Source organism: Carcharodon carcharias, chromosome 1, assembly GCF_017639515.1.
Source record: "Carcharodon carcharias isolate sCarCar2 chromosome 1, sCarCar2.pri, whole genome shotgun sequence".
NCBI lineage: Eukaryota > Metazoa > Chordata > Chondrichthyes > Lamniformes > Lamnidae > Carcharodon > Carcharodon carcharias.
Window position 1 is genome coordinate 252,692,642 of NC_054467.1, and position 24,551 is coordinate 252,717,192.

Genomic DNA, 24,551 nt, shown 5'->3' on the forward strand with positions numbered 1-24,551 from the left:
TTCAATGGGCTGACAATTCTAAAGTGTGCATGGCATTCCTTCAGGGAGCAAGTCATTCCTTCATTGTGCTGTCGTTCCTTCAACGTGCTGACAATCCTTCAATGTGCTGACGTTCCTTCAATGTGCTGACAGTCCTTCAGTGTGCATGACTTTCCTGCAATGTGCATGAAATTCCTTCAGCATGCATTACAATGCAACAGTGTGCTGACATTCCTTCAATTTGCATCACATTCCTCCAGTGTGCATGGCATTCCATCAGTATGCTCACATTCCTTCAGTGTGCATGACATTCCTTCAATTTACTCACATTGCATCAGTGTGCTGACATTCGTTCAGTATGCTCACATTCCTTCATTGTTCATGACATTCCTTCAGCATTTATGACATTCCATCAGTGTGCTGGAATTAATTCAATGGGCTGACATTCCTAAAGTGTGCATAACATTCCTTCAGTTTGCAAGACATTTCTTCAATGTGCTGACAGTCCTTCAATGTACTGACAGTTCTTCAGTGTGCATGACATTCTTCAGTGTGCAAGACATTCCTTCAATGTGCTGACAGTCCTTCAATATGCTGACAGTTCTTCAGTGTGCATGACATTCCTACAGAGTGCATGACATTGCTTCAGTGTGCATGAAATTCCTTCAGCATGCATTACAATCCAACAGTGTGCAGACATTAATTCAATGGGCTGACATTCCTTCAGTTTGCATCAAATTCCTTCTGTGTGCATGACATTCTTTCAGTGTGCTGACATTCCTTCAGTGTGCATTACATTCATTCAATGTGCTGACATTTCTTCAATGTGCATGGCATTCCTTCATAGTGCTGACATTCCTGCAGTCTGCATGACATTTCGATAGCTAACATGACATTCCTTCCTTGTGCATGACATTTCTTCAGTGTGCTGACATTCCTTCATTGCACATTACTTTCCTTGAGTGAGCATGACATTCCTTCATTGTGCATGACATTTCTTCAGTGTGCATTCATTCTTTGACTGTGCTGACATTTCTTCAGTTTGCATAACGCTCCATCTGTGTGTTCACATTCCTTCAGTGTGATAACCCTCCTTCAATGTGCTGACATTTCTTCAGTTTGCATGACATTCCTTCAGTGTGCAAGACATTCCTTCAGTGTGCTGACGATCTTTCAATGTGTTGACAGTCCTTCATGTGCATGATATTCCTACAGCATGCATGACATTCCTTCATCGTGCATGACATTCCTTCAGCATTCATGATATTCCATCAGTGTGCTGACATTAATTAAATGGGCTGACATTCCTTCAGTGTTCTTGACATTCCTTCATTGTGCAAGGCATTCCTTCAGTTTGCTGTCATTCCTTCAATGTGCTGACAGTCCTTCAGTGTGCATGACATTCATACAGCGTGCATGACATTCATTCAGCGTGCATGATATTCCTTCAGCGTGCATGATATTCCTTCAGTATGCATGCCATTTCATCAGTGTCCTGACATTCCATCAGTGTGCTGACATTCCATCAGCGTGCAAGACTTTCCTTCAGTTTGCGTGACACTCCAGCAGTGTGCTCACATTCTTTCAGTGTGATGACATTGCTTCAATGTGCTAACATTCCATCAGCGTGCAAGACTTTCCTTCAGTTTGCTGACATTCCGTCAATGTGCTGACAGTCCTTCAGCATGCATGATATTCCTTCAGCATGCATGACATTCAATCTGTGTGCTGACATTAATTGAATGGGCTGATATTCCTTCAGTGTGCTGTCATTCCTTTATTGTGCTGACAGTCCATCAGTGTGCATGACATTCCAACGGCGTCAATGACATTCCTTCAGTCTGCATGACATTCCTTCAGTATGCATGACATTCCTTCAGTCTGCATGACATTCCTTCAGTCTGCATGACATTCCTTCAGTATGCATGACATTCCTTCAGTCTGCATGACATTCCTTCAGTCTGCATGACATTCCATCAGTATGCAAGACATTCCTTCAGTATGCATGACATTCCTTCAGTGTGCATGACATTCCTTCAGTCTGCATGACATTCCATCAGTATGCATGACATTCCTTCAGTCTGCATGACATTCCATCAGTATGCATGACATTCCTTCAGTCTGCATGACATTCCTTCAGTGTGCATGACATTCCTTCATTCTGCATGACATTCCTTGCATGTGCATTACATTCATTCAGGGTCCAGAAATTACATGTGTGCATGACATTCCTTCAGAGTACATGACATTCCTACAGTGTGCTGACATTCCTTCAGTATCCCTGACAATCATTCAGTGTGCTGATATTCCTTCAGTTTGCACTTGTTCCTTCAGTGTGCTGACAGTCCTTCAGTGTGCTTGACATTCCTTCTTTGTGCATGACATTCCTTCAGCGTGCATTAAATTCCTTCAGTATGCTGACATTCCAAAAGTGTCCTGACATTCCTTCAGTGTGCTGACATTCCTACAGTGTGCATCAAATTCCATTTGTGTGCATGACATGCCTTCAATATGCACCACATTCCTTCCATGTGCTGATATTCCTTCAGTGTGCAAGGGATTCCTATAGTGTGCATGACATTCCTACAGTGTATTGACTTTTCTTCAGTGTGCATGGTATTCGTGCTGTGTGCATGACAGTACTTCAGCATGCATGACATTCCTACAGTGCCTGAAATTCTTACAGTCTGCTTGACATTCCTTCCATGTGCATTACATTCATTAAGTGTCCAGAAATTTCTTGCATACATGACACTCCTTCAGTGTATATGACATTCCTTCAGTGTGCATGACATTACTTTAGTGTTCTCACATTCTTTCAGTCTGCATGACATTCCTTCGGAGTGCATGACATTCCTTCAGTATGCTCACATTCCTTCAGTGTGGAGACATTTCTTCAGATTGCATGACATTCCTTCAGTGTGCTGACATTACTTCAATGGGCTGACATTCCTTCAGTTTGCCTGATATTCCTTCAGTGTGCATGACATTCCTTCAGTGTGCTCAAATTCTTTCAGTGTGCAAGCATTTCTTCAGTGTGTTGACATTCCATCAGTGTGCTGATGTTCCTTCAATGTGCTGACAGTCTTTCAGTTTGCTTGAAATTCCTTCAGCATGCATGACGTCCCATCCGTGTGCTGACATTACTTCAATGGGCTGACATTCCTTCAGTGTGCATGACATTTCTTCATTCTGCATAACATTCCTTGCATGTGCATTAAATTCATTCAGGGTCCAGAAATTGCACGTGTGCATGACATTCCTTCAGTATACATGACATTCCTACGATGTGCTGACATTCCTACAGTGTGCCTGACAATCATTCAGTGTGCAAGATATTCCTTCAGTTTGCTCTTGTTCCTTCAATGTGCTGACATTCCTTCTTTGTGTATGACGTTCCTTCAGCGTGCATTAAATTCCTTCAGTATGCTCACATTCCAAAAGTGTCCTGACATTCCTTCAGTATGCTGACATTCCTATAGTGTGCATCAAATTCCTTTTGTGTGCATGACATTCCTTCAAAAAGCATCACATTCCTTCAGTGTGCTGATATTCCTTAAGTGTGCAAGAGATTCCTATTGTGTGCATGACATTCCTTCAATATGAACCATATCCCTTCAGTGTGCTGATATTCCTTGAGGGTGCAAGAGATTCCTATAGTGTGCATGACATTCCTACAGTGTGTTGACATTTCTTCAGTGGTATTCGTGCTGTGTGCATGACAGTATTTCAGCATGCATGACATTCCTCCAGTTCCTGAAATTCTTACAGTGTGCTGACATTTCTTCATTGTGCTTGATGTTCCTTCCATGGACATTACATTTATTCAGTGTCCAGATAATTCTTGCATACATGACACTCCTTCAGTGTACATGACATTCCTTCAGTGTGATGACTTTCCTTCCATGTGCATTAGATTCATTGAGTGTCCAGAAAATTCTTGCATGCCTGGCATTCCTTCAATGTGCATTACTTTCATTCAGTGTGCTGACATTTCTTCAGTGTGCATGACATTCCTTCAGTGTGCTTACATTCCTTCAGTCTGCATGTCATTGCTTCAGTGTGCTCTCAATCCTTCAGTGTGCAGGCATTTCTTCAGTTTGCATGACATTCCATCAGTGTGCTCACATTCCTTCAGTGTGCTGTCATTTCTTCAATGTGCTCACATTCCTTCAGTGTGGATGACATTTCTTCAGTGTGCATTACATTCGTTCAGTGTGCTGACATTCCTTCAGTGTGCTGACATTCCTTCAGGGAGCTGACATTCCTTCAGTCCGCATGACATTCCTTCTTTGTGCTCACATTCTGTAAGTGTGCAGACATTCCTTCAGTGTGCATGATATACATTCAGTGTGCTCACAATCCTTCAGTGTGCAGACATTTCTTCCATTTGCATGACATTCCACCAGTGTGCTCAAATTCCTTCAATGTGCTAACATTTTTTCAATGTGCTTACTTTCCTTCAGTGTGCATTAAATTCATTCAGTGTGCTGACATTTCTTCAGTATCCATGGAATTCCTTCAGTGTGCTGACATTCTTCCATTCTGCATGACGTTCCATCAGTGTACATGATATTCCTACAGTGTGCTCACAATCCTTATGTGTACAGACATTTCTTAAGTGTGCATGACATTCAATCAGTGTGCTGACATTCATTCAATGGGCTGACATTGCTTCAGCCTGTATGACATTCCTTCAACATGCATGATATTCCATCAGTTTGCTGACATTACTTCAGTGTGCTGATTGTCCTTCGGTGTGCATGACATTCCTCCAGTGTGCATGACATTCCAACAGTGCGCTGACGTTCCTTCAATGTGCTGACATTCTTTCAGTGTGCTTGACATTCCTACAGCATGCATGATATTCCTTCAGCATGCATGACGTCCCATCCGTGTGCTGACATTACTTCAATGGGCTGACATTCCTCCAGTGTGCATGACATTCCTTCAGTTTGCTTGACATTCCATCAGTGTGCTGACGTTCCTTCAATGTGCTGACAGTCTTTCAGTTTGCTAGACATTCCTTCAGCATGCATGACGTCCCATCCATGTGTTAACATTACTTCAATGGGCTGACATTCCTTCAGTGTGCTAGACATTCCTACAGCCTGCATGACATTCCTACAGCCTGCATGATGTCCTATCCGTGTGCTGACATTACTTCAATGGGCTGACATTCCTTCAGTGTGTATGACATTCCTTCATTCTGCATGACATTCCTTGCTTGTGCATTGCATTCATTCAGGGTCCAGAAATTAAATGTGTGCGTGACATTCCTTCAGAGTACATGACATTCCTACAGTATGCTGACATTCCTTCAGTGTGCCTGACAATCATTCAGTGTGCTGATATTCCTTCAGTTTGCACTTGTTCCTTCAGTGTGCTGACAGTCCTTCAGTGTGCTTGACATTCCTTCTTTGTGCATGATGTTCCTTCAGTGTTTATTAAATTCCTTCAGAATGCTGACATTCCAAAAGTGTCCTGACATTCCTTCAGTGTGCTGACATTCCTACAGTGTGCATCAAATTCCATTTGTGTGCATGACATGCCTTCAGTATGCACCACATTCCTTCAGTGTGCTGATATTCCTTCAGTGTGCAAGGGATTCCTATAGTGTGCATGACATTCCTACAGTTTGTTGACTTTTCTTCAGTGTGCATGGTATTCGTGCTGTGTGCATGACAGTACTTCAGCATGCATGACATTCCTACAGTGCCTGAAATTCTTACAGTCTGCTTGACATTCCTTCCATGTGCATTACATTCATTCAGTGTCCAGAAATTTCTTGCATACATGACACTCCTTCAGTGTACATGACATTCCTTCAGTGTGATGACATAACTTCATTGTGCTTCACATTCCTTCCATGTACATTACGTTAATTCAGTGTCCAGAAATTTCTTGCATACATGACATTCCTTCAGTGTGCATGACATTACTTTAGTGTTCTCACATTCCTTCAGTCTGCATGACATTCATTCAGAGTGCATGACATTCCTTCAGTATGCTCACATTCCTTCAGTGTGGAGATATTTCTTCAGATTGCATGACATTCCATCAGTGTGCTGACGTTACTTCAATGTGCTGACATTCCTTCAGTGTGCATGACATTCCTTCAGTGTGTTGAATTTCCTTCAGTCTGCATGACATTCCTTCAGTGTGCCTGATATTCCTTCAGTATGCATGACATTCCAAAAGTGTCCTGACATTCCTTCAGTGTGCTGACATTCCTATAGTGTGCATCAAATTCCATTTGTGTGCATGACATTCCTTCAAAAAGCACCACATTCCTTCAGTGTGCTGATATTCCTTCAGTGTGCAAGAGATTCCTATAGTGTGCATGACATTCCTACAGTGTGTTGACATTTCCTCAGTGCTATTCGTGCTGTGTGCATGACATTACTTCAGCATGCATGACATCCCTCCAGTTCCTGAAATTCTTACAGTGTGCTGACATTCCTTCATTGTGCTTGATGTTCCTTCCATGGGCATTACATTTATTCAGTGTCCAGATAATTCTTGCATACATGACACTCCTCCAGTGCACATGACATTCCTTCAGTGTGATGACTTAACTTCAGTGTGCATTACTTTCCTTCCATGTGCATTAGATTCATTGAGTGTCCAGAAATCTCTTGAGCGCCTGGCATTCCTTCAATGTGCATTACTTTCATTCAGTGTGCTGACATTTCTTTTGTGTGCATGACATTCCTTCAGTGTGCTTACATTCCTTCAGTCTGCATGTCATTACTTCAGTGTGCTCTCAATCCTTCAGTGAGCAGGTATTTCTTCAGTTTGCATGACATTCCAACAGTGTGCTCACATTCCTTCAGTGTGCATGACATTTCTTCAGTGTGCATTACATTCATTCAGTGTGCTGACATTCCTTCAGTGTGCATGACATTACTTCTTTGTGCAAGACATTCCTTCAGTGTGCTCACATTCCTCAAGTGTACAGACATTCCTTCAGTGTGCATGATATTCATTCACTGTGCTCACAATCCTTCAGTGTGCAGACATTTCTTTCATTTGCATGACATTCCATCAGTGTGCTCAAATTCCTTCAATGTGCTAACATTTTTTCAATGTGCTTACATTCCTTCAGTGCACATTAAATTCATTCAGTGTGCTGACATTTCTTCAGTATCCATGGAATTCCTTCAGTGTGCTGACATTCCTCCATTCTGCATGACGTTCCATCAGTGTGCATGATATTCCTACAGTGTGCTCACAATCCTTAAGTGTACAGACATTTCTTAATTGTGCATGACATTCAGTCAGTGTGCTGACATTCATTCAATGGGCTGACATTGCTTCAGCCTGTATGACGTTCCTTCAACGTGCATGATATTCCATCAGTTTGCTGACATTACTTCAGTGTGCTGATTGTCCTTCGGTGTGCATGACATTCCTCCAGTGTGCATGACATTCCTTCAGTTTGCTTGACATTCCATCAGTGTGCTGACATTCCTTCAATGTGCTGACAGTCTTTCAGTTTGCTTGACATTCCGACAGCATGCATGACATTCCTTCAGCATGCATGACGTCCCATCCGTGTGCTGACATTACTTCAATGGGCTGACATTCCTTCAGTGTGCCTGACATTCCTTCATTCTGCATGACAAACCTTGCATGTGCATTACATTCATTCAGGGTCCAGAAATACCATGTGTGCCTGACATTCCTTCAGAGTACATGACATTCCTATAGTGTGCTGACATTCCTTCAGTGTGCTGACATTCCTTCAGTGTGCTGACATTCCTTCAGTGTGCTGACATTCCTTCAGTGTGCCTGACAATCATTCAGTGTGCTGACATTCCTTCAGTGTGCAAGATATTCCTTCAGTTTTTTCTTGTTCCTTCAATGCACTGACTGTTCTTCAGTGTGCTTGACATTCCTTCTTTGTGCCTGATGTTCCTGCAGCGTGCATTAAATTCCTTCAGTATGCCGACATTCCAAAAGTGTCCTGACATTCCTTCAGTGTGCTGACATTCCTACAGTGTGTTGACATTCCTACAGTGTGCATCAAATTCCATTTGTGTGCATGACATTCCTTCAATATGCACCACATCCCTTCAGTGTGCTGATATTCCTTCAGTGTGCAAGAGATTCCTATAGTGTGCATGACATTCCTACAGTTTGTTGACTTTTCTTCAGTGTGCATGGTATTCGTGCTGTTTGCATGACAGTACTTCAGCATGCATGACATTCCTACAGAGCCTGAAATTCTTACAGTCTGCTTGACATTCCTTCCATGTGCATTACATTCATTCAGTGTCCAGAAATTTCTTGCATACATGACACTCCTTCAGTGTATATGACATTCCTTCAGTGTGATGACATAACTTCAGTGTGCATTACATTCTTACCATGTGCATTATGTTAATTCAGTTTCCAGAAATTTCTTGCATACATGACATTCCTTCAGTGTGCATGACGTTACTTTAGTGTTCTCACATTCCTTCAGTCTGCATGATATTCCTTCAGAGTGCATGACATTCCTTCAGTGTGGAGACATTTCTTCAGATTGCATGACATTCCATCAGTGTGCTGAAATTACTTCAAAGGGCTGACATTCCTTCAGTGTGCATGACATTCCTTCAGTGTGCATGACATTCCTTCAGTGTGCTCAAATTCCTTCAGTGTGCAAGCATTTCTTCAGTTTGCTTGACATTCCATCAGTGTGCGTGACCTTCCTTCTGTGTACATGACATTTCTACAGTGTGCTAACATTCCTTCAGTGTGCTGACATTCCTTCAGTGTGCTGATATTCCTTCAGTTTGTTCTTGTTCCTTCAATGTGCTGACAGTCCTTCAGTGTGCTTGACATTCCTTCTTTGTGCATGACGTTCCTTCAGCGTGCATTAAACTCCTTCAGTATGCATGACATTCCAAAAGTTTCCTGACATTCCTTCAATGTGCTGACATTCCTATAGTGTGTATCAAATTCCATTTGTGTTCATGACATTCCTTCAATATGCACCACATTCCTTCAGTGTGATGATATTCCTTCAGTGTGCAAGAGATTCCTATAGTGTGCATGACATTCCTTCAATATGCACCACATCCTTTCAGTGTGCTGATATTCCATCAGTGTGCAAGAGAATCCTATAGTGTACATGACATTCCTACAGTGTGTTGACATTTCTTCAGTGTGCATGGTATTCGTGCTGTGTGCATGACATTACTATAGCATGCATGACATTCCTTCAGTTCCTGAAATTCTTACAGTGTGCTGACATTCCTTCATTCCTTCCATGGGCATTACATTTATTCAGTGTCCAGAAATTTCTTGCATACATGACACTCCTTCAGCGTACATGACATTCCTTCAGTGTGATGACTTAACTTCAGCATGCATTACTTTCCTTTCATGTGCATTACATTCATTGAGTGTCCAGAAATTTCTTACGCGCATGGCATTCCTTCAATGTGCATTACTTTCATTCAGTGTGCTGACATTTCTTCAGTGTGCATGACATTCCTTCAGTGTGCTTACATTCCTTCAGTCTGCATGTCATTACTTCAGTGTGCTCTCAATCCTTGTGTGCAGGCATTTCTTCAGTTTGCATGACATTCCATCAGTGTGCTCACATTCCTTCAGTGTGCATGACATTTCTGCAGTGTGAATTACATTCATTCAGTCTGCATGACATTCCATCAGTGTGCTCACATTCTGTAAGTGTGCATGATATTCATTCAGTGTGCTCACAATCCTTCAATGTGCTGACATTTTTTCAATGTGCTTACATTCCTTCAGTGTCCATTAAATTCATTCAGTGTGCTGACATTTCTTCAGTATCCATGGAATTCCTTCAGTGTGCTGACATTCCTTCAGTCTGCATGACGTTCCATCAGTGTGCTCACATTCCTTAAGTGTGCAGACATTTCTTAAGTGTGCATGTCATTCAGTCAGTGTGCTGACGTTCATTGACATTGCTTCAGCCTGTATGACATTCCTTCAACATGCATGATATTCCATCAGTTTGCTGACATCACTTCAGTGTGCTGATTGTCCTTCGGTGTGCATGCCATTCCTCCAGCGTGCATGACATTCCTTTAGTTTGCTTGACATTCCATCAGTGTGCTGACAGTCTTTCAGTTTTCAGACATTTTTTCAATGTGCTCACATTACTTCAATGGGCTGACATTTCTTCAGTGTGCGTGACATTCCTTCATTCTGCATGACATTCCTTGCATGTGCATTACATTCATTCAGGGTCCAGAAGTTACATGTGTGCATGACATTCCTTCAGAGTACATGACATTCCTACAGTGTGCTGACATTCCTTCAGTGTGCCTGACAATCATTCAGTATGCTGACATTCCTTCAGTGTGCAAGATATTCCTTCAGTTTGCTCTTGTTCCTTCAATATGCTGACATTCCTTCAGTGTGCTTGACATTCCTTCTTTGTGCATGATGTTCCTGCAGCGTGCATTAAATTCCTTCAGTATGCTGACATTCCAAAAGTGTCCTGACATTCCTTCAGTGTGCTCACATTCCGTCAGTGTGCTGACATTTTTTCAATGTGCTCCCATTTCTTCAGTGTGCATGACATTTCTTCAGTGTGCATTACATTCATTCAGTGTCCTGAATTTTCTTCAGTTGCATGACATTCCATCAGTGTACTCACATTCCTTCAATGAGCATCATATTCCTTCAGTGTGATGATATTCCTTCAATGTGCTGACATTTCTTCAGTGTGCATGATATTCCTTCAGTGTGCAAGACTTTCCTTCAGTGTGCTGTCGTTCCTTCAATGCGCTGACTGTCCTTCATCGCGCATGACATTCCTTCAAAGGGCAGCACATTCCATCAGTGTGCATGACAATCATAAAATGTCCTGATCTTCCTTCAGTGTGCTGACATTCCTTTAATGTGCATGACAATCGTTCTGTGTGCTTGAAATTCCTTCAGTGTGCTGACATTCCTTCAGTGTGCATGACATTCCTTCAATGTGCATGACAATTCTTCTGTGTGCATGAAATTCCTTCAGTGTGCATGACATTCATTCAGTGTGCTGACAGTCCTTCAGTGTGCATGCCATTTCTTCTGTGTGCTGACATTTCTTCAGTGAGCATGATATTCAGCCACTGTGCATGGCTTTCCTTCAGGGAGCTGACATACCTTCAGTCTGCATGACATCCCTTCTTTGTGCAAGACATTCCTTCAGTGTGCTCACAATCCTTCAGTGTGCTGACATTTCTTCCGTTTGCATGACATTCCATCAGTGTGCTCACATCCTTCAATGTGCTGACATTTTTTCAATGTGCTGACATTCCTTCAGTGTGCATGACACTCGTTCAGTGTGCATTAAATTCATTCAGTGTGCTGACATTTCTTCAATATCCATGGAATTCCTTCAGTGTGCTGACATTCATTCATTCTGCATCATGTTCCTGCCGTGTGCATGATTTTCCTACAGTGTGCTCACATTCCTTAAGTGTGCAGACATTTCTTAACTGTGCATGACATTCCTTCAGTGTGCTGACATTTCTTCAATGTGCTGACAGTCTTTCAGTTTGCTTGACATTCCTACAGCATGCATGACATTCCTTCAGCATGCATGACGTCCCATCCGTGTGCTGACATTACTTCAATGGGCTGACATTCCTTCAGTGTGCATGACATTCCTTCATTCTGCATGACATTCCTTGCATGTGCATTACATTCATTCAAGGTCCAGAAATTACATGTGTGCATGACATTCCTTCAGAGTACATGACATTCCTACAGTTTATTGACATTCCTTCGGTGTGCCTGACAACCATTCAGTGTGCATGACATTTCTTCAGTGTTACAAGATATTCCTTCAGTTTGCTCTTGTTCCTTCAATGTGCTGACAGTCCTTCAGTGTGCTTGACGTTCCTTCAGTGTGCATTAAATTCCTTCAGTATGCTGACATTCCAAAAGTGTCCTGACATTCCTTCAGTGTGCTGACATTCCTACAGTGTGCAACAAATTCCATTTGTGTGCATGACATGCCTTCATTATGCACCACATTCCTTCCATGTGCTGATATTCCTTCAGTGTGCAAGGGATTCCTATAGTGTGCATGACATTCCTACAGTTTGTTGACTTTTCTTCAGTGTGCATGGTATTCGTGCTGTGTGCATGACAGTACTTCAGCATGCATGACATTCCTACAGTGCCTGAAATTCTTACAGTCTGCTTGATGTTCCTTCCTTGGGCATTACATTCATTCAGTGTCCAGAGATTTCTTGCATACATGACACGCCTTCAGTGTACATGACATTCCTTCAGTGTGATGACATATCTTCAGTGTGCATTACATTCCTTCCATGTGCATTACATTCATTGAGTGTCCAGAAATTTCTTGCGCGCATGGCATTCCTTCAATGTGCATTACTTTCATTCAGTGTACTGACATTTCTTCAGTGTGCATGACATTCCTTCAGTGTGCTTACATTCCTTCAGTCTGCATGACATACCATCAGTGTGCTCACATTCCGTCAGTGTGCTGACATTTTTTCAATGTGCTCCCATTTCTTCAGTGTGCATGACATTTCTTCAGTGTGCATTACATTCATTCTGTGTCCTGAATTTTCTTCAGTTGCAAGACATTCCATCAGTGTACTCACATTCCTTCAATGTGCATCATATTTCTTCAATGTGATGATATTCCTTCAATGTGCTGACATTTCGTCAGTGTGCATGATATTCCTTCAGCGTGCAAGACTTTCCTTCAGTGTGCTGTCGTTCCTTCAATGCGCTGACAGTCCTTCAGTGCGCATGACATTCCATCAGAGGGCAGGACATTCCATCAGTGTGCATGACAATCATAAAATGTCCTGATCTTCCTTCAGTAGGCTGACATTCCTTTAATGTGCATGACAATCATTCTGTGTGCTTGAAATTCCTTCAGTGTGCTGACATTTCTTCAGCGTGCATGATATTCCTTCAGTGTGCATGACAATTCTTCCGTGTGGATGAAATTCCTTCTGTGTGCTGACATTTCTTCAGTGAGCATGATATTCATTCACTGTGTGTGGCATTCCTTCAGGGAGCTGACATTCCTTCAGTCTGCATGATATCCATTCTTTGTGCAAGACATTCCTTCAGTGTGCTCACATTCCTTAAGTGTGCAGACATTCCTTCAGTGTGCAAGATATTCCTTTAGTGTGCTCACAATCCTTCGGTGTGCTGGCATTTCTTCCGTTTGCATGACATTCCATCAGTATGCTCACATCCTTCAATGTGCTGACATTTTTTCAAAGTGCTGACATTCCTTCAGTGTGCATGACATTCCTTCAGTGTGCATTAAATTCGTTGTGTGCTGACATTTCTTCAATATCCATGGAATTCCTTCAGTGTGCTGACATTCCTTCATTCTGCATGACGTTCCTTCAGTGTGCATGATATTCCTACAGTGTGCTCACATTCCTTAAGTGTGCAGACATTTCTTAAGTGTGCATGACATTCAATCAGTGTGCTGACATTCCTTCAATGCGCTAACATTCCTTCAGCCTGTATGACATTCCTTCAGATTGCATGATATTCCTTCAGTTTGCATGACATTCCTTCAGTGTGCTCACATTCCATAAGTGTGCAGACATTCCTTCATTGTGCATGATATTCCTTCAGTGTGCTCACAATCCTTCAGTGTGCTGGTATTTCTTCCGTTTGCATGACATTCCATCAGTATGCCCACATCCTTCAATGTGCTGACATTTTTTCCACGTGCTGACATTCCTTCAATGTGCATGACATTCCTTCAGTGTGCATTAAATTCATTGTGTGCTGACATTTCTTCAGTATCCATGGAATTCCTTCAGTGTGCTGACATTCCTTCATTCTGCATGACATTCCTTCAGTGTGCATGATATTCCTACAGTGTGCTCACATTCCTTAAGTGTGCAGACATTTCTTAAGTGTGCATGACATTCAATCAGTGTGCTGACATTCCTTCAACGCGCTAACATTCCTTCAGCCTGTATGACATTCCTTCAGATTGCATGATATTCCTTCAGTTTGCATGACATTCCATCAGTGTGCTGACGTTCCTTCAATGTGCTGACAGTCTTTCAGTTTGCATGACATTCCTTCAGCATGTATGACGTCCCACCCATGTGTTAACATTACTTCAATGGGCTGCCATTCCTTCAGTGTGCATGACATTCCTTCATTCTGCATGACATTCCTTGCATGTGCATTACATTCATTCAGGGTCCAGAAATTACATGTGTGCATGACATTCCTTCAGAGTACATGACATTCCTATGGTGTGCTGACACTCCTTCAGTGTGCCTGACAATCATTCAGTGTGCATGACAATCATTCAGTGTGCTGACATTCCTTCAGTGTGCAAGATGTTCCTTCAGTTTGCTCTTGTTCCTTCAATGTGCTGACAGTCCTTCAGTGTGCTTGACATTCCTTCTTTGTGCATGACATTCCTTCAGCGTGCTTTAAATTCCTTCAGTATGCTGTCTTCCTTCAGTGTGCTTTCATTCCTTCAGTGCGCTGTCATTCCTACAGTGTGCATCAAATTCCATTTGTGTGTCTGACATGCCTTCAATATGCACCACATTCCTTCAGTGTGCTGATAATCCTTCAGTGTGCAAGAGATTCCTCTAGTGTGCATGACATTCCTACAGTGTGTTGACTTTTCTTCAGTGTGCATGGTATTCGTGCTGTGTGCATGACAGTACTTCAGCATGCATGACATTCCTACAGTGCCTGAAATTCTTACAGTCTGCTTGACATTCCTTCCTTGGGCATTACATTCATTCAGTGTCCAGAAATCTGTTGCATACATGACATTCCTTCAGTGTACATGACATTCCTTCAGTGTGATGACATAACTTCAGTGTGCATTACCTTCCTTCCATGTGCATTAGGTTCATTGAGTGTCCAGAAATTTCTTGCGCACATGGCATTCCTTCAATGTGCATTACTTTCATTCAGTGTGAATGACATTCCTTCAGTGTGCGTGTCATTCCTTCAGTGACTGAAGTTCCTTCCTTGTGCCTGAAGTTCTTTCAGAGTGCTGACCTTCATTCATTGTGCTTGACATTCCTTCCATGTGCATTACATTCATTCAGTGTCCAGAAATTTCTTGTATACATGACATACCTTCAGAGTGCATGTCATTACTTCAGCGTTCTCACATTCCTTCAGTCTGCATGACATTCCTTCAGAGTGCATGTCATTCGTTTAATGTGCATGACATTCCTTCAGTGTGCTCACATTCCTTCAGTTTGCTAGACATTCCTACAGCCTGCTTGAAATTCCTTCAGCATGCATGACGTCCCATCCGTGTGCTGACATTACTTCAATGGGCTGACATTCCTTCAGTGTGCATGACATTCCTTCCATGTGCATTACATCCATTCAGTGTCCAGAAATTTCTTGTATATATGACATACCTTCAGAGTGCATGTCATTACTTCAGCGTTCTCACATTCCTTCAGTCTGCATGACATTCCTTCAGAGTGCATGTCATTCGTTTAATGTGCATGACATTCCTTCAGTGTGCTCACATTCCTTCAGTTTGCTAGACATTCCTACAGCCTGCTTGAAATTCCTTCAGCATGCATGATGTCCCATCCGTGTGCTGACATTACTTCAATGGGCTGACATTCCTTCAGTGTGCTAACATTCCTTCGGTGTGCATCAAATTCCTCTTTTGTGCATGACATTCCTTCAATGAGCACCACATTCCTTCAGTGTGCAAGAGATTCATATAGTGTGCATGACATTCCTACAGTGTGTTGACATTCCTTCAATGTGAATGACATTCCATCACTGTGCATGTCATTTCTTCATTGACTGAAATTCATTCCTTGTGCCTGAAATTCTTTCAGTGTGCTGACATTCCTTCATTGTGCTTAACATTCCTTCTATGTACAGTACATTGATTCAGTGCCCAGAAATTTCTTGCATACATGACATTCCTTTAGTGTACATGACATTCCTTCAGTGTGCTGACATTCCTTCAGTGTGCTGACATTCCTTCAGTGTGCAAGACTTTCCTACCGTGTGCATTGGATTCATCGAGTGTCCAGAAATTTCTGGTGTGCATGGCATTCGTTCAACGTGCATTACTTTCATTCAGTGTGCTGACATTTCTTCAGTGTGCACGGCATTCCTTCAGTGTGCTTGCACTCCTTCAGTCTACATGACATTCCGTCAGCTTGCATGACATTCCTTCAGTGTGCATGACATTCCTTCATTGTGCTCACATTCCTAAAGTGTGCTGATATTTTTTCAATGTGCTGACGTTCCTTCATTGTGCATTAAATTCATTCAGTGTGCAGACATTTCTTCAGTGTGCATGACATTCCTTCAGTGTGCATGACATTACTTTAGTGTGCTCACAATTATTCAGTGTGCTGACATTAATGCAGTATGCTTACTTTCCTTCATTGCACATTACGTTCCTACAGTGTGCATGACATTCCTTCAGTGTTTTGGCATTCCTTCAGTGTGCATGACATTCCTTCAGTGTGCATTACATTCCTTCAGTGTGTTGAAATTCATTCAGTCTGCATGTCATTCCTTCCGTGTGCTTGACATTCCTTCCGTGTGCCTGACATTCCTTCAGTGTGCGTGACATTCCTTCTGTGTGCTTAAATTCCTTCAGTGTGCAAGCATTTCTTCAGTTTGCTTGAAATTCCATCAGTGTGCTGACATTCCTTCAGCATGCATGACGTCCCATCTGTGTGCTGACATTACTTCAACGGGCTGACATTCCTTCAGTGTGCCTGACATTCCTTCATTCTGCATGACATTCCTTGCATGTGCATTAAATTCAATCAGGGTCCAGAAATTGCATGTGTGCATGACATTCCTTCAGTATACATGACATTCGTACAGTGTGCTGCCATTCCTTCAGTGTGCCTGACAATCATTCAGTGTGCAAGATATTCCTTCAGTTTGCTCTTGTTCCTTCAATGTGCTGACAGTCCTTCAGTGTGCTTGACATTCCTTCTTTGTGCATGACGTTCCTTCAGCGTGCATTAAATTCCTTCAGTATGCATGACATTCCAAAAGTGTCCTGACATTCCTTCAGTGTGCTGACATTCCTATAGTGTGCATCAAATTCCATTTGTGTGCATGACATTTCTTCAGAAAGCACCACATTCCTTCAGTGTGCTGATATTCCTTCAGTGTGCAAGAGATTGCTATAGTGTGCATGACATTCCTACGGTGTGTTGACATTCCTTCAATGTGAATGACATTCCATCACTGTGCATGTCATTTCTTCATTGACTGAAATTCATTCCTTGTGCCTGAAATTCTTTCAGTGTGCTGACATTCCCTCATTGTGCTTAACATTCCTTCTATGTACAGTACATTGATTCAGTGCCCAGAAATTTCTTGCATACATGACATTCCTTTAGTGTACATGACATTCCTTCAGTGTGCTGACATTCCTTCAGTGTGCTGACATTCCTTCAGTGTGCAAGACTTTCCTACCGTGTGCACTGGATTCATCGAGTGTCCAGAAATTTCTGGTGTGCATGGCATTCGTTCAACGTGCATTACTTTCATTCATTGTGCTGACATTTCTTCAGTGTGCTTACACTCCTTCAGTCTACATGACATTCCGTCAGCTTGCATGACATTCCTTCAGTGTGCATGACATTCCTTCATTGTGCTCACATTCCTAAAGTGTGCTGATATTTTTTCAATGTGCTGACGTTCCTTCATTGTGCATTAAATTCATTCAGTGTGCAGACATTTCTTCAGTGTGCATGACATTCCTTCAGTGTGCATGACATTACTTTAGTGTGCTCACAATTATTCAGTGTGCTGACATTTATGCAGTATGCTTACTTTCCTTCATTGCACATTACGTTCCTTCAGTGTGCATGTCATTCCTTCCGTGTGCTTGACATTCCTTCCGTGTGCCTGACATTCCTTCAGTGTGCGTGACATTCCTTCTGTGTGCTTAAATTCCTTCAGTGTGCAAGCATTTCTTCAGTTTGCTTGACATTCCATCAGTGTGCTGACATTCCTTCAGCATGCATGACGTCCCATCCGTGTGCTGACATTACTTCAACGGGCTGACATTCCTTCAGTGTGCCTGACATTCCTTCATTCTGCATGACATTCCTTGCATGTGCATTACATTCATTCAGGGTCCAAAAATTACGTGTGCATGAAATTCCTTCAGAGTACATGACATTCCTACAGTGTGCTAACATTCCTTCAGTGTGCCTGACAATCATTCAGTGTGCATGACAATCATTCAGTGTGCTAACATTCCTTCAGTGTGCCTGACAATCATTCAGTATGCATGACAATCATTCAGTGTGCTGACGTTCCTTCAGTGTTACAAGATATTCCTTAAGTTTGCTCTTGTTCCTTCAATGTGCTGACAGTCCTTCAGTGTGTTTGACATTCCTTCTTTGTGCATGATGTTCCTTCTGCGTGCTTTAAATTCCTTCAATATGCACCACATCCCTTCAGTGTGCTGATATTCCTTCAGTGTGCAAGGGATTCCTATAGTGTGCATGACATTCCTACAGTGTGTTGACATTTCTTCAGTGTGCATGGTATTCGTGCTGTGTGCATGACAGTATTTCAGCATGCATGACATTCTTTCAGTGCCTGAAATTCTTACAGTGTGCTGACATTCCTTCATTGTGCTTGACATTCCTTCCATGGGCATTACGTTCATTCAGTGTCCAGAAATTTCTTGCATACATGACACTCCTTCAGTGTACATGACATTCCTTCAGTGTGATGACATAACTTCAGTGTGCATTACTTTCCTTACATGTGCATTATATTCATTGAGTGTCCAGAAATTTCTTGCGCGCATGGCATTCCTTCAATGTGCATTACTTTCATTCAGTGTGCTGACATTTCTTCAGTGTGCATCACGTTCCTTCATGGTGCTGACATGCCTTCAGTGTACATGACATTCCTTCACTGCGCCTGTCATTGCTTCAGTGACTGAAATTCCTTCCTTGTGCCTGAAATTCTTTTAGTGTGCTGACCTTCATTCATTGTGCTTGACATTCCTTCCATGTGCATTACATTCATTCAGTGTCCAGAAATCTCTTGCATACATGACATTCCTTCAGTGGGCATGACATTACTTCCGTGTGCATGACAGTCCTTAAGTGTACATTGCATTCTTTAAGTGTACTGAAATTCCTTCAGTCTGCATGACATTCCTTCAGAGAGCATGATATTCCTTTAGTGTGCATGACATTCCTTCAGTGTGCTCACATTCCTTCAGTGTGGAGACATTTCTTCAGATTGCATGACATTCGATCAGGGTGCTGACGTTCCTTCAATGTGCTAACAGTCCTTCAGTTTGCATGACATTCCTTCAGCATGCATGACGTCCCATCCGTGTGCTGACATTACTTCAATGGGCTGACATTCCTTCAGTGTACATTACATTCCTTCAGTGTACATTACATTCCTTCAGTGTTTTGAAATTCCTTCAGTGTGCATTACTTTCAATCAGTGTCCTGAAATGTCGTGTGTGCATGAAATTTCTTCATTGTGCTGAAATTCCGTCATTGTGCCTGACAATCTTTCAGTGTGCTGACATTCCTTCAGTTTGCATGACATTCCTTCAGTGTGCATATCATTCCTTCAGTGACTGAAATTCCTGGACACTGAATGAATGTAATGCACACTGAAGAATGTCAGCACACTGAAGAATGTCAGCACACTGAAGGAATGTCAGCAGAATGAATGAAATTAATGCACACTAACAGAATGTCATGCACAACGAATGAATGTTCTGCACACTGAAGGAAACTCAAGGAAGGTCATGGTCACTGAAGGAATGTCATGCCCAGTGAAGGAATGTCATGTGCAACGAAGGAACGTCAGCACACTCTAGGAATGTCAGCACACTGAAGGAATGTCAGCAAGCTGAAGGAATATCATGCACGCTGAATGAATATCATGCACCATGAAGAAATGTCAGCACACTGAAGGAATGTTAGAGCTCTGATTGAGTGTCATGCACGAGAAGAAAAATCAGCATCCTGAAGAAATGTCATTCACACCTAGGAATGTTCTGCACACTGAATGAATGTCAGCACCCTGAAGGAATGTTCTTCACACTGAAGGCCTGTCAGCATACTGAAGGAATTTCTTGCACACTGAAGGAATGTTAGCACACTGCATGAATGTCATGCACCATGAAGAAATATCAGCACACTGAAGGAATGTTAGAGCACTGAAGGAATGCAAGCACACTGAAGGTATGTCATGGACACAAAGAATTTCTGGACACTGAATGAATGTAATGCACACTTTAGGTTTGGCATGCACACTGAAGAAATGTCATGCACACTGCAGGAATGTCAGCAGAATGAATGAAATTAATGCACACTGACGGAATGTCATGCACAATGAATGAAAGTTCTGCACACTGAAGGAACATCAGCACACTCAAGGAATGTCATGGTCACTGAAGGAATGTCATGCCCAGTGAAGGAATGTCATGTGCAATGAAGGAATGTCAGCACACTGGAGGAATGTCAGCAAACTGAAGGAATATCATGCACGCTGAATGAATATCATGCACACTGAAGAAATGGTAGGACACGGAAGGAATGTCAGCACACTGATGGAGTGTCATGCACAAGAAGGAAAATCAGCATCCTGAAGGAATGTCATTCACACCTAGGAATGTTTTGCACACTGAACGAATGTCAGCACATTGCAGGAATGTTCTTCACACTGAACGAATGTGAGCACGCTGAAGGAATGTCATGCACACTGATGGAATGTCATTCACAGTGAATGATTGTCAGGACACTGAGGGAATGTCGGGCACACTGAAGCATTGTCATGCAGACTGAAGGAATTTCAGCTCATTGAAGTAATGTCAGCACACTGATGGAATTTCATGAAAGCTGAAAGAATGTCTTGCACACTGAAGGAATATAAGCAATTGAATGTATGTCATCACACTGAAGGAATATCACGAACACTGAAGGAATGTGAGCATAATGATAGAAGGTCATGCAAACTGAAGAAATATCAGCACCCTGAAGGAATGTCATGCACACAGAATGAATGTCATGCAGACTGAAGGAATGCCATGCACACTGAAGAAATTTTTGCACACTCAATGAATATAATGCAAACAGAAGAAATGTTATGCATACTGAAGGAATGTCAGAACACTGAAAGGTGGTCAGGCATAATGAACAAATGTCAGCTCAAGGATGAAATGTCATGCAGACTGAAGGAATGTCAGCAGAATGAATGAAATTAATGCACACTGACAGAATGTCATGCACAAAGAATGAATGTTCTGCACACTGAAGGAACGTCAGCACACTCAAGGAATGTCATGGTCACTGAAGAATGTCATGCCTAGTGAAGGAATGTCATGTGCAAAGAAGGAATGTCAGCACACTCTAGGAATGTCAGCACACTGAAGGAATGTCAGCAAACTGAATGAATATCATGCACACTGAAGAAATGGCAGGACATGGAAGGAATGTCAGCACACTGATGGAGTGTCATGTACGAGAAGGAAAATCAGCATCCTGAAGGAATGTCATTCACACCTAGGAATGTTCTGCACACTGAAGGAATGTTCTGCACACTGAAGGAATGTTCTTCACACTGAAGGCATGTCAGCACACTGAAGGAATGCTATGTAATGCTTACTGAAGGAATGTCATGCCCACAGTACGAATGTCAGCACACTTAAGCAATATCATGCACACTGAAGGAATACCATGCACACTGAATGAATGTCATGCACCATGAAGAAATGTCAGCACACTGAAGGAATGTTAGAGCACTGATTGAGTGTCATGCACGAGAGGAAAAATCAGCATCCTGAAGAAATGTCATTCACAACTAGGAATGTTCTGCACACTGAATGAATGTCAACACCCTGAAGGAATGTTCTTCATACTGAAGGCATGTCAGCATACTGAAGGAATGTCATGAAAGCTGAAAGAATGTCTTGCACACTGAAGGAATATAATCAATTGAATGTATGTCATCACACTGAAGGAATATCACGAACACTGAAGGAATGTGAGCATAATGATAGAAAGTCATGCAAACTGAAGCAATGTCAGCACCCTGAAGGAAAGTCATGCACACAGAATGAATGTCATGCAGACTGAAGGAATATCAACAAACTGAAGGAATGCCATGCACACTGAAGAAATTTTTGCACACTCAATGAATATAATGCAAACAGAAGAAATGTTATGCACACTGAAGGAATGTCAGAACACTGAAAGGTGGTCAGGCACAATGAACAAATGTCAGCTCAAGGATGAAATATCATGCAGACTGAAGGAAAGTCAGCACACTGAGAGAATGTCAGGCACAATGATGCAATGTCAGCAAACTGCAGGAATTTCATGCACACTGAAGGAGTTTCATTCACAATGAAGGAATGTCGTGCTCACTAGAGGAATGTCATGCCCGCTGAAAGTATCTCAGCACAGTGAATGAATGTCAGGACACTGAAGGAATGTCGTGCACACTGAAGAATTGTCATGCACACTGAACGAATGTCAGCCCATTGATGTAATGTCAGCACACTGATGGAATGCCATGCATTCTGATGCAAGGTCATGCACGCTGGATGAATTTTATGAATCCTTCAGGAATGTCATGCACACTGAAGGAATGTTTTGCACACTGAAGGAATGACTACTCACTGAAGGAATCCCATGCATACTGAAGAATTGTCAGCACACTGAATGAATGTAATGCACTCTAAAGGAATGTCATGCACACTGAAGGAATGTCAGCACACTGAGAGATTGCCAGGCACAATGGAGGAATATCATGCACACTGAAGGACTTTCAGCACATGGAAGGAACGATAGCACACTGAAGGAAGGTCTTGCCACTGAAGGAATGTCATGCACACTGAAAAAATGTCAGCACATTGAAGGAATATCATCACACTGAAGGAATGTGAGCACAATGATGGAATGTCATGCAACTGAAGAAACCTCAGGACACTGAATGAATATATTGCACAATTAAGGAATGTCATGGACACTGAAAGAATGTTAGCACACTGAAAGAATGTCAGGCTCAATGATGGAATGTCAGCACACTGAAGGAATGTCATGCACACTGAGGAATGTCATGCACACTGAAGGAATGTCAGCACACTGAATGACTGCCAGGACACTGAAGGAATGTGCTGCACACTGAAGAATTTTCATGCACACTGAAGGAATTTCAGCCTATTGAAGGAATGTCAACACACTGATGGAAGTTCTTGCATACTGAAGGAATGTCATGGACGCTGAAGGAAAGTCAAGAAAGCTGAAAGAATGTCATGCAGACTGAAGGAACGTCAGCAGTTGAAGGAATGTTATCACACTGAAGGAATATAATGAACAATGAAGGAACATGAGCACGCTGAAGGAATGTCATGCGCACTGAAGGACTGTCAGCACATTGAAGGAATGTCAGCACACTGATGGAATATCATGCACACTGAAGGAAGATCATGCACACTGAAGAAATGTCAGAACATTGCAGGTATATCATCACACTGAAAGAATATGATGCGCACTGAAGGAATGTGAACACACTGATGGAATGTGATACTACTGAAGAAAATTCAGGATACTGAATGAATACAATGCACACTTAAGGAATGTCATGCACACTGACAGAATTCCAGCATACTGAAAGAATGTCAGGCACAATGATGGAATGTCAGCACACTGAAGGAATGTCATGCACACTGAGGAATGTCATGCACACTGGTGGAATGTCAGCATGCTAAAGGAATGTCATGCACACTGAAGGAATGTTAGCACACTGGATGAATGTCAGCACACTGAAGAATTTTCATGCACACTGAAGCAATTTCAGACCATTGAAGTAATGTCAGCACACTGATGGAATTTCATGCACACTGAAGGAATGCCATGCACAATAAAAGAATGTGGTGCACAGAGAATGAATATGCTCACTGAAGAAATGTCAACACACAGAAGAAATGGCATGCACACTGAAGGAATGTCAGCACACTGAAGGAATTTCATGCACACAGAAGGATTGTCATGCACGTTGAAGGAATGCCAGCACACTGAAGGAATATCAGGAAATTGTAGGAATGTTGTGCACACTGAAGTATTGTCATGCACACTGATGGAATGTCCTGCATTCCGAAGGAATGTCATGCTCACTGAAGGACTGTCAGCGCATTGAAGGAACGACAGCACACTGAAGGAAATTATTACACACTGAAGGAATATCATGCACACTGAAGAAATGTCAGCACATTGAAGGAATATCATCAGACTGAAGGAATATGACGCACATTGAAGTAATGTGAGCACACTGATGGAATGTCATGCAACTGAAGAAAATTCAGGTCACTGAATGAATATAATGCACATTGAAGCAATATCAAAGCACTGAATGAATGTCAGCACACTGAAAGAATGTCAGACACAATGATGGAATGTCATGCACACTGATGGAATGTCATGCACACTGATGGAATGTCAGCATCCGAAAGGAATGTCATGCACACTGAAGAGTTTTCATGCACACTGAAGCAATTTCAGACCATTGAAGTAATGTCAGCACACTGATGGAATTTCATGCACGCTGAAGGA